Source organism: Macrotis lagotis, chromosome 4 (genome assembly GCF_037893015.1).
Source record: "Macrotis lagotis isolate mMagLag1 chromosome 4, bilby.v1.9.chrom.fasta, whole genome shotgun sequence".
NCBI classification, from domain to species: domain Eukaryota; kingdom Metazoa; phylum Chordata; class Mammalia; order Peramelemorphia; family Peramelidae; genus Macrotis; species Macrotis lagotis.
The window spans coordinates 6,127,475-6,144,974 of NC_133661.1; the positions used below are offsets into that span (position 1 = coordinate 6,127,475).

The 17,500-nt window shown below is 36.0% G+C and overlaps 1 long non-coding RNA gene across 1 annotated transcript in view; it reads left to right on the forward strand.

Annotated features, from left to right (window-relative positions):
- LOC141522945 (uncharacterized) overlaps positions 1–17,500 on the forward strand; it is a 56,450-nt gene that overhangs the window by 22,227 nt on the left and 16,723 nt on the right. Inside the window, exon 3 of the long non-coding RNA XR_012478257.1 lies at positions 9,390–9,523. This is a non-coding gene — a long non-coding RNA (uncharacterized LOC141522945). The remainder of the gene's footprint in view (positions 1–9,389; positions 9,524–17,500) is intronic.

Genomic DNA, 17,500 nt, shown 5'->3' on the forward strand with positions numbered 1-17,500 from the left:
AAACTTATTTGTTAAAAAGAACAGAACTGAACAGAAAATTTGATCTTCAATACAAGACTCAAGAGATATACAAAACAATAAACAGAAAGAAAAATAAGTTAGTCAATAAGATTAAACTGTTTACATCCCTACACTGGAAGATAATACTTGACACTTGAGAATTGTATTTCTATTAGGACAGTCAAAAGGACAGAGGATGTGGGCATAACTTGGTTGTGATATAATGATAAAAGAAGGCATGAAAAAAGGACAGTACTAGAAGAAGAAGAAAGGAGATGGTAAAGGATAGTAAATGACATCACATGAATATATATTAAAGACCTATTACAATTGAAAGAAGACAAGGAGGTAAGTATTGCTTGAATCTTACTCTCTTTGGATTTGTATCAAAGCAGGATTAATATACAAACTCTATTGGATTATCTTACCCTATAAGAAATTAGAAGGAAAAACGGAGGGAGATGGTGGCCAAAAGCAAAACACTGCTTATAAAGGAAAGGATGAAAAGAGAGAGAAAAGTTTAGATGGTAAAAATAGGATGGCATGAAATGTAATTGTAAATGTAATCATGACCTAGTAATCACAATTGTAAATGTGAATGGGATCAACTCTCCCATAAAATGAAAATGGATAATAGAGTAGCTTAAAAACTAGAATCATGCAATATGTTGTTTAAAAGAAACACATTTGAAGTCAAACAATATACAAGGAGAAATGGTAAAAGCCTGGAGCAGAATGTTATGCTTTAGCTGATGTAAAAGCTCACAAACAGAGGTAGCAATCCCAATCTCAGGCAAAGCAAAAATAGGTTGAATTAAAAGGGATAAGGAAGGGAATTACAACTTCCTAGATGTTACAATAGACAATGAAGTAATGTCAATACTAAACAAATGATTCAAGTAGTAATAACATCTATAATTTTTTTACAAGGCAAATGGGGTTAAGTGGCTTGCCCAAGGCCACACAGCTAGGTAATTATTAAGTGTCTGAGACCAGATTTGAACCCAGGTACTCTTGACTCCAAGGCTGGTGCTTTATCCACTGCACCACCTAGCTGCCCCTAACATCTATAATCTTAAAAGGGAAGTTAAATAAGTTACAGGAAGAAATATATGGTAAAATTATACTACTAGGGGGATCTCAATGTCCCTCTCTCAGAATTAGTTAAATCTAGCTATAAGCTAAACAAGAAAGAAGTTAAGGAGGCAAACAGTTTTAGAAAAATTAGATATGATAAAGTTCTGGAGAAAATTGAATGGGGATAGAATGAATATACTTTTTTTCTCAGCCTCAATCAAGGCACCTACACAAAAATTGACATTCTATCAGAACATAACGTCTTCACAATCAAATGCAGAAAGGAAGAAATATTAAATACATCTTTTAATATCATGATTCAATAAAAATAACATGTAATAATGGGTCATGAAAAGATAGACTAAAATTAATTGGAAACTAAATAATCTAATTCTTTTTTTTTAGGTTTTTTTGCAAGGCAAATGGGGCTAAGTGGCTTGCCCAAGGCCACACAGCTAGGTAATTATTAAGTATCTGAGACCAGATTTGAACCCAGGTACTCCTGACTCCAAGGTCAGTGCTTTATCCACTATGCCACCTAGCCACCCCAATAATCTAATTCTTAAAAATAAATGTGTCAAGCAACAGATTATAGAAATGATCAATAATTTCCACCAAGAGAATGACAATATTTACACAATATACCAAAATTGATGGAATGCAAGAAAGCAGTTCTTAGGGGTTAATTTTATATCTTTAATTGCTTGAATGAATAAAATAGAGAAAGAGAAGATCAATGAATTGGCATATAATTAAAAAAGCTAGAAAAAAGAAAAAATTAAAAATCCCCAATAAAAAGCCTAATCAGAATTTCTGAAAATGAAGGAAGAGACTAATAAAATTGAAAGTAGGGAAAGTACTGAACTAATAAATAAAAACAGAATTGGTTTTATGAAATAGGTCAATTAAATATATTAAGCTTTTGGTTAATGTGTTTTAAAAAAGAATACCAAATTGCCAGTATCAAAAATGTAATTGATGAGTGCACCACCAATGAAGGAGAAATTAAGGCAGTTATTCAGAGCTATTTTTTCCAAGTGTTTGCCAATAAATGTGACAGTCTAAGAGAAATAAATGAATATTTGCAAAAATAAAAACTCTCCAGATTTATAGCTCTAAAATGTTCTAAATCATTATTGATTAGAGAAATGCAAATTAAAATAATCTTAAGGTAGCATCTCACATCTTTCAAACTGGCTAATATGACTGAAAAGTAAAATTAGAAATTTTAGGGGGGTATATCGGAAAACCAGAGCACTAATATACTATTGGTGATTGTGAGCTAATTCAACTATTCTGGAGATCATGTCCAAAGGACTATAAAATTGTATAACCTTTCATCTAGCAATATCACTACTAGGTCTGTATCCTAAAAAGATTACTAGAAAGGGAAAAAAAGACCCACATGTACAAAAAATATTTACAGTAGCTCTTTTTTTTGTGGTGGCAAAAATTAAATTGAGTGAATGTCCATCAATTGGGAAATGACCAAACAAATTATGATACATAAATGTAATGGGATACTTTTTGTTCTATAAGAAATGATAAGCAGGTAAATTTCAGAAGAAGCTTGGAAAAACTTAGATGACTTACATGAACTGATGCTTGGGAAAATGAACAGAAGTGGGAGAACATTGTAAATAGTAACAAAAGCATTGTGTGATGATTACCTATGATGGACTTAGTTCTTCTCCATAATACAATGATTTAAGACAATTTGAAAATACTTGTATTGGAAAATAGCATCCATATCCCAAGAAAAATCTCCAGGATCTGAATATATATCAAAGCATATTATTTTTACTTTTCTAAGTTTGTTTTTTTGTTTTTTTTCCCTTTTGTGCTGATTCTTCTTTCACAACATGACTGATATGGAAATATGCTTACCATGATAATGGCATACTCTCTTGGGGAAGCGGGAGGGAAGGAAAGAAGGGAGAAAAGATTGGAACTTAAAATTTTACAAAAATGAATGTTAAAATCTATCTTTACAAGTAATTGGAAAAATCAAATACTATCAAGATAAAAAATAAGAATATTTGAATTTAAATTAATCCTCACTAATATCATCTTTGGTATCACTCCAGAAGAATATAGGGCATTAGAAATGATATCCACTTCATCTTGTTTCCATATTCTTCTATGTGATGCCTACATTATATATGTATTTATATATATATATATATATATAAATATATGTACATTTTTAATTTTAAGTTCTTGTAGATTGAAGAGTATAACTATTTTCTTTTTTATGTGTTTTTGAAAGGCAATGGGAATAAGTGACTTGCCCAAGGTCACACAGGTAATTATTAGGTGTCTAAGGGTAGATTTGAACTCAGGTACTCCTGACTCTAGGGCCAGTGCTCTAACCACTGTGCAACCTAGCTGCCCCAATTATAACTATTTTCAATGGCAAATAGTCACTTCTATCATTATCATGTTTTTGTGGATCAGGGTAGCATCCAAGAAATTGTGGGTAACAACTTGGTTTATGAAAATAGCTATTTTCATCACTGTTTAGAGAGTTAAACAGTATATTTTGAGATCTGTATTTGTCAGATGCAGATTTATCATCAACAAGTTTTTAAATATGGCAGTCTTCTGATGTGTAATTCTAGTCACCAGGTTATACCATACAAGGTCTCAATAGATAAGAAAGTTTCTCAGCCTGCTGTAATGTGCCACACTATTTTTATAATTCCCTTGAATATTTTACATTGATTACAAAGCCCTATCTCCTTGAGGATAATCCTGGTGAAAATGATCTACTCCTAAATTTCCATGTAAAACTTTTGATTTTCTTGATCAAATAAAGAGTATTCAGTCATTTTCTCCAGTGCCTCTTTTGCTTTTGTAGTAATGGCCAAGTCCATGGAAATGTCATACTTGGAATGCATTTTGATTCCATTCTTGAATTTTAGTCATAACCTTCATCTAGAGGTAACACACTTTTGGTTACTTTAGACAAATTAAATTAGATATACCTGTTGTCAGCCTTGGTTTGGCTCATTTAAGTCATATGTTTTACTCCAAAAATATTTTTATAGGTTTGTGATCTTTATATAGTGTGCTGAAATCATCACTATTAATTGGTCATAATGAGATTGAAGTCAGAATTCATTACAATTTGACCTAGAAATTTCATGTATGCATATCAATGTCCACAATAGGAACCCTCCCCCCAAAATATAAAACCTTTTGGATCACAAATATTCGTCCTTCTAGATCAGGGCTGTCCCATCTTACCTTTAAAAGTTTATATCGAAACAATAGACAATATAATTTGATTTGCCGTAGGGTGGCTTGGCCTTGTTTACTAAAGCATTTGGTAAACCCCCAGGTGGGTCACATAAAATTGCCCTGTGGGCCACATGCAGCCGGTGGGCTATATTCTGAACAGCCTTGTTCTAGATAAACAGAGGCACATTGGAGCCCCAAGCAAGAGCAGTTGTGTTGTAAATCCATAAACAACATTTCCTCGCAAAATATGGGAGCATAGAAAAAGTGACCTTTTTAAAAGGAAATTGGCAACACAGTTGTCTGTTATTTGAGTAATGCACAAAGAAAGAGGGGTTTATGAGTAGAATGGAACATTATTGCTTACCAACAAATAAATAAATATTTGAATTTCAGAACTATCCAATGACCCAACAGAATTATCATTAATTATCAACTATCTTCCAGAAACTTGGCTAGATAATGGGGATAGAAAGAGAAAACTTGGGAAATTTTGTACAATCTGCTGTAGAGTGAAATAGCTAAAGGGACAAAATAGATAAATAAATGAGAGAGAGCTAAAGAGACAGTCAGACAGAAAAAAAACACTAAAAAAAGAAAAAAAAGGAACATTGATAATAAAGGCATTTAATGATGAAACTTGAAGGATAAGGAACAAAAAATGTTAAAGATAAGAGAAAATGACTTTGTGATAGTGCTTTTATCAGCAAGAACAATTTAATAAACTTACTTGTTTTTTCATGTCAGAGCCCCACACACTATTTTCCTTTTTTATTTTGTTTTAATGATCTCTTTTGTTTTATCTCTTTTGTATCATCCATTACTATTTTTGAATCTATATCTTCTTCCAATCTTACCCATTGGAGTCAACCTGTAAAATGAGAAAGAGGCAGAAAGACAGATTGAAAAGAGGAACTGAACACACTTAACTTTCACTTTTTTGTTCTTGACATAGCCCTCCACACCTCTCCAAGGAAAAGATAAGATGGCATGACTCCTCTCCAATATTCATCTCCATCAGTATAATTATACGTGTTTTAATTTCATAAATTTATATTATTTCTCTTGTATCATTCTTTTCTTTCTTCATCATTTCATAGGTATATTGTTTGTGTTTATATGTGTCTTGAATTGTTTGTATTTTTTATTTCATATAATGAAGGATTTCTCTGTCCTTAGCAAGAAACTTTTTGACCAAGTGATATTTGGTCTGATCCCAGGTCTGTATTTGATCTCTCCCTAAATGTTGGAGGTCCTCCCAGATGTTTTGTTTCAGTAGCAATGCCTTTGAGAGCCCAGCATTTTGCAGGCCATTTGTGGTTTCTAGCATGTCTAATAAAACAATAATAGATTCAGTTATAGAGGTGCAACTGAGAGATGGATCAGGGAAAGTTTCTACCCCATCCCTCTTGGTTTCTAATAGAACACTAGTGTTCCATCACATACATAAACCACAATTTGTTCAGCCATTCCCCAATTGATGGACATTCACTCAATTTCCAATTCTTTGCCACCACAGAGCTGCTATGAATATTTTTGTTCGAGTTATGTTTTTATGCTGTTTTCATGATCTCTTCAGGGTATGGACCCAGTAGGAGTATTGCTGGATCAAAAGGGAAGCACATTTTTTAAAGATTTTTTTTATTTTAAGTTTTATGGGAAGCACATTCTTAAAGCTCTTTGAGCCTAATTCCAGATTGTTTTCCAGAAAAGGCTGGATTTCACAGCTCCACCAATAATGCATTAGTGTCCCAGATTTCCCACATCCCCTCCAACATTGGTCATTGTCCTTTCTAGTCATATTGGCCCATCTGAGAGGTGTGGGGTGGGACCTCAGAGATACTTTAATTTACAATTCTCTAATAAGTACTCATTTAGAGCAATTTTTCATATGACTGTGGATTGCTTTGATTTCCTCATCTTTAAATTGCCTTTGCATATCCTTTTGACCATTTCTCAACTGGGGGAATTGCTTGTTTTTTTTTTTTCTTAAATTTGACTCAGTTCTCTGTATATTGTAGAAATGAATCCTTTGTCAGAAATACTGGTTGTAAGATTGTTTCTCATTTTACTACACTTCTTTTGTTCTTGGTTACAGTGGTTTTGTCTGTGCAAAACCTTTTTAATTTAATGTAATTAAAATCATCTAGTTTGTTTTAAATCCACTTTCAGTTTTTACAAGGCAGTGGGGTTAAATGACTTGCCCAAAATCACACAGCTTTATTAATTATTAAGTGTCTGAGGTCAGATTTGAACTCAGGTTCTCCTGACTCTAGAGCCAGGTGCTCTATTCCGTGTGCCACCTAACTGCCCCATAGTTTGTTTTTTAATGATGTTCTCCATCTCTTCTTTGGTAATAAAGTGCTTCCTTTTTCAAAGATCTGACAGGCAAACTATTCATTGATCTCCTAGTTTGCTTATAATATTGTCTTTCATGTCTAAATCCTGTATCCATTTTGTAATTATCTTGGTATAGGGTGTGAGGTGTTGGTCTAATCCAAGTTCCTGCCATACTAACTTCCAATTTTCCCAACAGCTTTTATCAAAGAAAGAGTTTTTATCCCAGAAGCTGGACTCTTTGGGTTTATCAAACAGCAGATTATTATAATCATTTCCTGCCATCTCTTTTGCATCTAGTCTATTCCACCAATTTACACTCTATTTCTTAGCCAATACTAGACAGTTTTGATGTCTGCATACTTTATAATATAATTTTAGATCGGTAGGGCTAAGCCATCTTCTTTTGCAGTTTTTTCATCAAATCCCTGGAAATTCTTAACTTTCTATTCCTCCATATCAATTTACTTACAGTTTTTTCTAACTCATTAAAATAATTTTTTGGAATTTTTATTGGAAGGGCACTAAATAAGTAGTTCAATTTTGGTACAATTGTCATTTTTATTATATTAGCTCAGCCTATCCATGAGCAATTGATATTTGCCCAGTTATTTAAATGTGATTTTATTTGTGTGTTGACCTGATTTTTGAGTGTAAGTTAACTATAGAATGTCTGAGATTTCCCAATAAATGTGGCTACTTTAGACCTGATCCTGTTCATCTCCTGGATGTGCAAATAAATCATGTAACATGGTACCTGAAAAGAATTGTCTTTTAAGTTTAGTACCAGGGACAGAACCACCTAACTGTCTGACTTTGGACAAGTCACTTTCCTTCTCTTTAGCTTTAGCTTCCTCTGCAAAATGAGGGATTTAGAATATTTCATTCCCAGAATCCATTCTAGCTCTGACATTTATATTTTAAACTATATTTGGAATCCCCATAACTTAGAAACAGCTAAAATAAATAACTTCAATTCTTAACAATCCAATTCCAACTATTAGCTTCAAACCAAGAATCTGTCATAGAGAATTTCGTATAACAGTTTATCCACTACTTTAGTTCGAGTCTTATGCAGGTAGTTATTGAAGTGTTACTTGGGAACACTTTACCTGCCTGAATTGCTCCTACCAAAAACTAAGAACATTGTGTATCCAGAGAGAGTGTGGCAGAATGGAAAAGGTGTTGATCCAGGATCTAATTCTAGCACTCACTAGTTGTGTGACCTCAGGCTAATCTCTTAACCTCTCTGAAACACAACTGCCACGGACTTAAGTCACTAATAGTGTTTATGGGGAATTCCATGTATAATTTCCAACAATACATTAGGTCCTATGCTTAGCCTTCTCTCTCCCCCTTTTTAATGCTTAATTGATTTTTCTATGAGGACTTGGAAAATGTATTTCTACTGTGCAGAAAAAAATTCAAATCAGATGGTAAAGTCAATTTAAAGGCATTTTGTTACTCAGATCAAATCCAATTAGATCAACAAAGAGCATGACCAGCTCACTGCTCTCCCTACTTCTTTGCCTCACACATCACCTGAATCTTTTTGCTCCTATTTAGGAATTTGGTTTCCCATACTTTGGTTCAATGTAACCTGACAGATCCCTACTGTGCAATGTGCACAATGGCTACAGATATTCTCATGTTCTTACTAGAAACACTATTGTAAAAGATCTTGAAGTTTTTCACTAATGGATAAAACAGATTTTTAAGGTTGAGAGGAATCTTTAAAAATGTGCTAAATAAAATCCCATGGTTTATTTTTTTATTTTTTATTTTATTTTTTTAATTTTTATTAAAGATATTATTTGAGTTTTACAATTTCCCCCCAATCTTACTTCCCTCCCCCCACCCCACCCCCAAGTCCCATGGTTTAAAGTGGACTTGACTTAGATAGCTATAATGGATTCTAATTTAATCTAGGAATGAAAGATTTGGTCTGGTCTGTTGACTACAGCTTGAAAGGAGGGGTGAATGAAAGGGCAGGCTAATATGTCCCAACTGGAAATGGGAAGATTCTGATTGCTATTTTTTTTTAATTCATCAGATTTTGTCAACTTCAAAAGCATTTATCAGATACCTATTATGTTCCAGGTGCTGGTCACTAGTATTAAAAGACAAAAAATGAAAATTGACTCTGCCTTCAAGAGGCTTACATTCTTTTCGGGAAAGGTTATATATGTAAAAATAAGGTTCAGTTTCAAAATAATAGCAATAATTATAGCCAACATTTCTATAGAATATGCCTTATGTTAAGCCCTTTATAGCTAGTATCTTATTTAATCCTCACAACAACCCTACTACTGTTAACTCTATTTTATGCTTATGGAAACTGAGGCAAATTGGTGAAGTGTCTTGCTGAAGGTCAGACAGCTGGAAAATGTTTGAAGCTGGTTGAACTCAAGTTTCCTGACTCCAGGCCAAGCATCTACACCTAGCTGTCTAAAAGTAGGCTTTGTGTGAAGACAGCAGGTAAAGTAGACTTGTATGGAAATCCAGCAATCTCCAGGTAAGATCCAAGAACTGCGCTAATTCACTCTTTCTATTCATTCACTTCTCTGCCATACTAAACTGAAACCAATGAAGGACTTCTGGCGGAGGGCAAGTCAATGATAGTAACCCATTTAGAAGTTTTAGATTACTAAAGGATTCATTCCACATGTGATCTTTGAAACTTCAGAGAAAAGCTTTATGTCAGCTAACCAGCCATTATTATTTTCATTCCACAGAAAAGGAAACCGTGATGTTGAGATCTCTCCATTGTCACAGAATGAGCAAGAAGTAGAAAAGGAGCTAGAATGTTGTCCAATATGGTGGGAATTTAGACTGGGTGAATGTGGAATCTTCTGAGATAGTCACGAAGGTAGGTTGGATTCAGATTGGAGAAGCCTAAATGCCAGAGAAAATTATGTATTCAGGCCCTAAGAAAGAGTAATTTAAGGATTAAGATGAAAGCAGTGATAGCAGAGTAGGTTTTAGGAAGATTCGATCATCAGTGATATGAAGGAAAGCTTGGAGAGTGCACTGGGGATACTCAATAATTAGGAGGCTACTCAACAATTCAAGAAAGAGAGAAGGAGTCTGAAAGATGATGGTTATTGTGAAAGGGAAAAATGTATACATATATACACGTATGGATAAAAGTAGATTTGGTAACTTATGGTTTATATGGATGATTAGATTAATGGTGATGTCACCAAGGACAATAGGAAAATAAAAGGCAAGGTATAATAATAATATCAATATTACTACTGATGGAGGTGTAAGTGGTTGTAATGCTATTTTAATTTTTATGATTTTTTTCAAGAGAATGGGACTAAGTGACTTGTTCAAGGTCATACAACTATTAAGTATCTGAAGTCCGATTTGAACTCATGTCCTCCTGATTTCAGGGCTGATGCTCTATCTATTGTGCCACCTACCTGCCCTCTAATTCCTTTTTAAGCATCCAAAAGTCAGATAGTATTTTTTCCAAAATATTTTTATTTATTCTGTTAAATATTTCCCAATTACATTAAAAATAATAGAAATATATGGAAGTCAAAAGCTTAGAAAAGGATGATGTTTGCATATAATTGGAAAAAGTAAATTAAAAAAAAGAATGTTTTTCTTCAGTGAACTTTAGCACATCTATTTTTTTTCTGTGGCCAACTCTCCTTTTAAGGAGTTTTTTCCTCCACATATATTTGTATATTTTTTCCATTTGGCCAATTCTGCTTTTTAAGACTTTTTTTCCTTCAGGAGATTTTAGAACCTTTTTTTACACTTAGCATAGCCTTTTTTATGGTGTTACCTTTATCATGCTGTTGATTCAATTATATCTTGAATCACTTTATTTCTTTTTTCATTTTTTTCTCTGCCTCTCATTTACTTTTTAAAATTCTTTTTGGGCTCTTCCAAAAATTCTTTTGGACCTAAGTTCAATTTAAATTTTTCTTTGAGTCTTTGGATTAAATATCTTTTAACTTTTATCTTCTTAATTTGTTTTGTTTTGCTTTTCCTTGTCAACATACTAACTTTTCATTTTCTCATACTGTTTCTTGATTTTTGATTTGTGCTTACAGTTTGGTTCTGCTTTTGGGGAGGAGAATGCTCTGTCCCAAATTTCAAATGATTTGTGCAGCTATTTTCAGTGTTAGTTCTGTCTGTAAACTTGAAGCTCTTCCAAGGTATTTTGGACTAAGGAGAAATACATTTACCACTTTTCTGAACTTTGATGTTCTCTTTTACCCTGTACTGTGATCAAGGTCTCAGATCCTATGAAGGTACCAGATCTTGTGTGTTAGCAATGATGGGAAGTGGGTTCCATGACTAGGGAGGCACAAACAGTATCAGAGCCAGAATTTACACTGTATGAGCCTAGTAGAGGGCGCCCAGGCAGCAACTTACTGTATACACTCACCCCATTTTGTGAGAGATTGTGCAATCTGAGCTGAGGCCCAGCTCTGCCTCCCCTCACCCAACATCCCTGGGTGCCATTGTTCCTTCTTGACCTGGGACTGGACTGGATCCATCTATGGACAAGGCAACAGAGTTATGTCCCCCACTGCCAATAAACTTACCTCTATGTCTTCTGACCAGTTGTGGGTTCCCCTTACCTTAGGGGAGTTAAGAGCTCCAGAGGCAGCTGCTATGGCCAATGATGGGGTTGCCCTCAAGGCTTGCTGCCTGAACTTGGGCACTGCAGGCACATTTTGTACTTCCCTGTAATCGCCATGCAACAAACCTTTCCCCACAATCTTCTAAGTTTTCTTGAGCAAAATAATTGCTTTGCCTTATTCTTGTGTGGACTTTGCTGCTTTAGGATTTCCTTTGATTCATTATTTAAAGTTCTTAGAGAGGAATATGGGAGACTTCAGACAAATCCCTGACTTTTTTCTCTACTCTCTTGGCTCTGCTCCTTCCTTTTCTCTAAAGATACCTTCTTCCAAAATTGTTGTGTGTGTATATTATTCACATAAAGTTTTATATACACATACACATAGCACGCCCATATATAGAAAGACAGATATAGATATCTTTACACAACCACATATTCTTACTATTATTATTCATTATTTTTCAATTGTGTCTGACTCTTTGTGACTCACCTTGGGGATTTCTTAGCAGAGATACTAGAATGATTTGCCATTTTCTTCTCTAATTTACTTTATACATGAAGAAACTGAGAGAAACAGTATTGTGACTTCTCCAGGTAAGTGTTTGAGGCAAAATTTGATCTCAGGAAGATATATTTTCCAGACTTTAGGCCTGGTACACCAGAGTCATTGTGCCACTTACCTAGCCGATATCAACATATAGCTATAAAATATGTATAATTGTTCACTTTATATTAAGTGGTGTATAATTAAATATATGCTTGTTTCCTGCATTGGAATTTTAGCTTCTTGAGCTAAATCAGCAAAGGCTTCCTTAGGAGGTGGTACATACCTGAATCTTAATGGGATTTGAAGGTTCTAAGAGGCAGCTCTGATGAAGGCACTTCTATAAGGGTTTTAGGATGGGATATGGTGACATCAAATGGAAGAGTTTGGCCTTCTTCATCAATCCTGAGAAAAACAAAAGAAAGATTCCATAGTCTTAACCTCAGCATGCCAACCAACCAACTTTCAATGAAGAGAGAATATTTAGCACCTGGCGAGCCCCTAAGCCCCTGAAAGAGGAGCTTAGTGCAGAGAAGCTTTTCCTTTGGTCCCAGGAAGCAAGTGTGACTAATAGTTATTGAGGAATATAGGAGAACTTGATGTTGAGAGGAAGGGCCCAGGAACTTTGGAGCTCAATCACCTCCAAGGGTCAGTGACACACCCCGGCTGGTGCCCGCTTTGGTAGCACTTTAAGTGGAACAAATGTTTGGATTTGCTGCTGAGCATACCATAGAATTTGTATAACCCCAGCTCCACTAACACAAACAAGAGGCCCCGGATTCCTTCAGCAAATGTATTGTAGTTTTATGTGACATTATTATCCCAGGAAAGGGATGAAAAATGTCATTACACAATAGATGGATGGGGGTAGGGGGAAGCTGAATAATTATTTACAGATAATCCCTGTTTCCATCCCTGGAAGACATTAATATGCTTAGGAAAAATGTGGATTCTTTGCCCTTGCCATGTGTGACCATTGTGCACTTTCTGCTTATTATATAATTTCACACACCAGAAATAACAGAAAGTATACAATGAAAGGTATTCAAGAGAGAATATCATTTCAGGGAGAAGGCAGAGAAGAAGTCAGTCTCCCTCCTGAGCTGCTTCTGTTCACTTGGTTGGTCTTTCCTTCTTCCCCTGAGCTGAACCTGTATGGAAAGTTCACTTCAGAATTTCAGGGCCATGGAATCTCAGGGTTGGACAAGTCATTTCTTGTTCCATCCATCCTTATCTGAAAAACAAAACAAAACAAACAAACAAACAAAAACTACCTCTAAGAGATGTTCCATGCCTGGTCATACAGTCTTGATTGAAATCTCCAATGATGGGGGAAACCTATTAATTCCAGGTAACTGACTCCAACTGGGGAGAGCTATTGCAGTTAGGAAGACATTCCCTACATTAAATCCAAATCTTCCACTTGATAGCTTTCCTCTGTTGCTTCTTTTAATGCTTTTGAGAACCAGAACATTCTACCATTACTTCCAGAATTAGGTCCAGATGTAATAGGATGAAAATGAAAGAAATGTGTGAAGAGGCTTTTATCTTGGTTTAGGGGTAACTTTAGTGGATATACTTTTGTTCCAAGAAAATCACAGATCGCTGTAAAAATACAAAACAAATAAAACATTTAGGCAACTGGTTTTGGAGGTAGGGTGATCTGGATTCAAATCTTGCCCCTTAAGCTATCAGTCTTCTGATCACTGGACATTTTGATTTTCAATGCCTCAGGCACCTCTTTTAGACTACAGACAAAATGTCACCTGTAAATTAATGATATTACTGGTTATAACCAAGCACAGAAATATAAATATTGGCAGGTAGGTGATGGAGTGGAAAGAAATCAAGAAGACCTGAGTTCAGATTTGACCTCAGACATTTCTTATCTAGATATTCCTAGACAAACCATTTCACCTCTGACTGGCTCAGTTTCCTTGTATGAAATGAGGATAATAATGTGATCTAAGCTCACAGCTAGAGAGCTAAAGAGTACTGGAGAAAGCTATGATCTTTGTCAAGACCTGGGTCTCATCCACTATGATAAGAGATTGGCTCATGTGATTCAAGTTCCTGTAGAGCTCTACATCCATGATCCTAAGAGAAAGTTGAGGCCCTTTGATTAGCTATTGATTTGAATATATTGTCGAATGGTGGACCTGAGGAACCAGTTTTTCAAGTCAGCCCATAGTCACTTTTTCTATCTTCCCATGATCTGGTCTGAACTTCCTTCTTCCTTTGATTATATTAATCACATCAACAGTCACAAAAAGAAGAATTATAGACTCTAGAAAATTAGGCAATTCACACAGTCTTATCATGGTATTGTATTCTTAATATAGAATCAGGATGGTTAACATTCTAGTGGCAAACGGAATTTCTCTTCTGACCCCATCTTTGTCACTTCCCTATCTCCTTGTCCAAAATATACTCCCATTTCATTTTTGCATAGCCATTCTAGAACATGCTTATGGAATAAATGGTCTCTCCTACCTTCATTCCAGGGAATCATGTCAATCCTGCCTGGAAGTATTGAGCCATGTTAATGAAAAAGAGACAGTGGAGACATTTACTTGATGGAAATAGGTGGAGATATCTTTTAGACTCTTTGAATGCTGCTCACCCTCTGTAAAAGCAAAACCAGCTTGGGTTCTCTGAATTCAGGATGCAAGAAATTTTCCTACTGATGAGGCTAGGGTTCAACTTAGGACTAATAAGTTGGTTCTAACTTGGACTCAATGTTCTGAAGTTTAAAAATAATTAAAAGTAGATTGGGAAAACCTAAGGGGTCTATACTTTCCTATATAGAAATGAACAAAATTTTTCTTACTTCTAGGAACATTAGAAAAGTTTTAAAAATTTTTCCTGGTTCATCGGACAAGTAGAAGGAGAAATTGGTGGAAGAAAGTGAAGGAGTCAGCCTTTGAATGACCCATGCAAATGTTGGTGTAGACCAAACTGGTGAATCAGATACTGAACTAATGGCAAAATCTGATCAAGAGTGATGGGAAGCAAATATATCTATGAGATGACAAGGAAGGGAGTGATGAGTTCAGAGAATGTAGAATTTAAATGAGGGTCTTAGAAAGTATCTAGTCTAACCTCATTTTTCATATAAGGAAAGTGAGGCTAAGAGAAAGGTTGTGACTGTTAGAGGCAGGATTTAAATATTATTCTTCTAATTCCAAGGTCAATGCAAGGGATTTGCTTTTGGGAAACATCTCTAGGTATTGGTGGTGGTTGAACAGATTCCTGGGGGTCAGCACATTCTCCTAACATACTTGGGAAACCATCCCATCAGACAAAACATCTTCTTAAGACTCTTTTGGTCTTTCCAGGTGATGAAAGAAATGAGCTCAAATCAGATGCTGTTTTCCCACGGAACAGAAGTTTCTAATCCAACCTGGTGGGTTGTTGTTATTCTCTGGATTTATTACTCTAAGTCTGTTATGTTCTAAAACCCTTATTTGTGGAAAAAATAAGAAGGAGGAAGGCAAAATTGCACTCAGCAGGCTGGGCAGCCTGGAATCCATGTCAGCAGCAGATGAAAGCTGAGAAAGATGGACATTTTAGATCATCGTTGGTTTTCTTTTCATTTTATTTCATCATTGAGAAAACAAAAGCATTTTCAGAGAGATAGATGTTAAGGCTGTTTGGAAACTTATCTTAAAGACAATTTCCCCCTTCATCCCAAACACTTTTTCATTAAAAAAAAATACGTTGGCTATCCCCCACACATCTCTATGTCATGCTCTTCTTCTATCTTTCTATTTCTTCATCTCTATCTCTGTTCCTATCTCTGTCTCTCTCTTTGTCTCTCTTCTTTATTTCTGTATCTGTCTCTCAAAGGCTTAGGTGCACTGTGTTTTAGTTTCATCTCTATTTTACCTCCCTTATTCCTCACTACTTCCCTCTTCAATCTCTTGCCCAGTTTTAGAATCAGTAACACCAGATTGTCCTTCTCTGCATTGGGGAGTAAGTTGACAGGCTGCCTCTTTCTTTCATCCTTAATTCTCTCATTGAGGTAATCTCTCAGACCTCATCTGGGTCTCTCACTATTCTCTCCTCAAGGAAGCAAATGAAGAGGACAAAAGAAAGTTGGGCTAGGCCTCAGAATAGAGATATGGCAGGAGTCTTCCTTGTTTCCAGTGGCTTCATTTGATCCTGATAACAGCAGAGCCTATTACTGGCAGGCTTGCTCTTTTCTTTTGACTGCCCTTCAGGATGAGATGTGTCAAACTCTGGGCTCCAGGCTCTGGGCCTGGAGCCAACTGGGCCAAGGTTTGTTTGGGAGTCCTCAAAGGCCGGGGCAGTGGAACCCAACACCAGAGGATTCAAGTCACAGATTTCCTTGACTCTGACCAAATGAATTTCTGTGTCGACAAACTTTATGAAGAAGTCATAGAACAAGTTTATTAAATGAAGTGCCAGTGCTTTTATATGCCTTTTTATTGGATTTTGAGCACAGTCCATTCCAATCATACTGAAACATTTTATTTCCAATTTATTGTAACAAGTCCTGAACCCAGGGGTGAGCCTCAAACTCTGGAGGTGGAGGCCAGGATTGAAGACCGAGCCAGCAGCACCCTTCCAAAGTTTGTTTAAGATATCCCAACCTCTGGGGTTTGTAAAAAGTTCAACTGAAAGTCCTGGAGAAGATGCTTTTCCAAGAGCTCTATGTCCTCTTTTGCTCGTGGTTGGATCAGAAATATCCTCTGAGCATTTTGCCTGGAGCTGCTTGTCAGCACTCTGAGATCCAAATGGAAAATGGCAAGGGGAATGAAAAGCAAAAAGAAGAAAATTATTATATAGTTTAAGGCCTGGGTGGGAAGGGTGGAAGAGGGGAGGGGATGAACTTTTCATAACCTAGAAGCTCAGCTTCAGCCTGAACATGAAATCCCAAGCTAGTGTTTTGGGAGAAACCAGTTGTTGTGCCCCTGGAAATCCCCCTAATAATTTGGAATCTTTTCCCCTGAAGCTTCTGTTGGAAGACATACTCCCTAGATTAGAGGGTGACCTCTGCTCAGTTGTGTGGTTGGCTAGATTTCTGGAGCTAGTCCTCAAGACAAATGAGGCCATCTAGGTTTCTTCCACATTCAAAGGCAGCAAACTGGTGGGGCCATCTTTCTATTTCCCTGGTCTGATATTGGGCTTGTGTGGATCAGTGATATTTGTGAAGAATGGAGAAGAATGGAGAAGAAACTGAAACACAGTGCAACTAAACCTTTGAGAGACAGAGACAGAGATAAAGAAGAAAGCTAGAGAGGCAGAGATAGGAACAGAGATAGAGGTGAAGAAATAGAAAGAGAGACAAAAGAAGAGAGTGGCATAGAGATGTGGGGGGTAGCCAACATAATTTTTTAAATGAAAAAGTGTATGGGATGTGAAGGGGGAAATTTTCTTTAATCATTTTTCTCATAAGATGGAAGAGTATGTTGAAGGCCTTGTATAAGAAATATGGGAAAAGAATGTGGATCTAGGCTCCAAATGGGTCCAAAGGATTCTCCTACAATGGTAGGTAAGTATTTAACTCTGTTATTCAATCCTTAATAAGGACAGAAGCAATGTGGAGTGTTAGGCTACAAGTTAGGGAGACCTGAACCCAAGTAACTATAAGACCCTGACCAAGTCACTTGTTGGGATATAGGCAGAATAGTTCTGCATGGTTGGAGGGATTTTCTACAGTGGGACTCCCA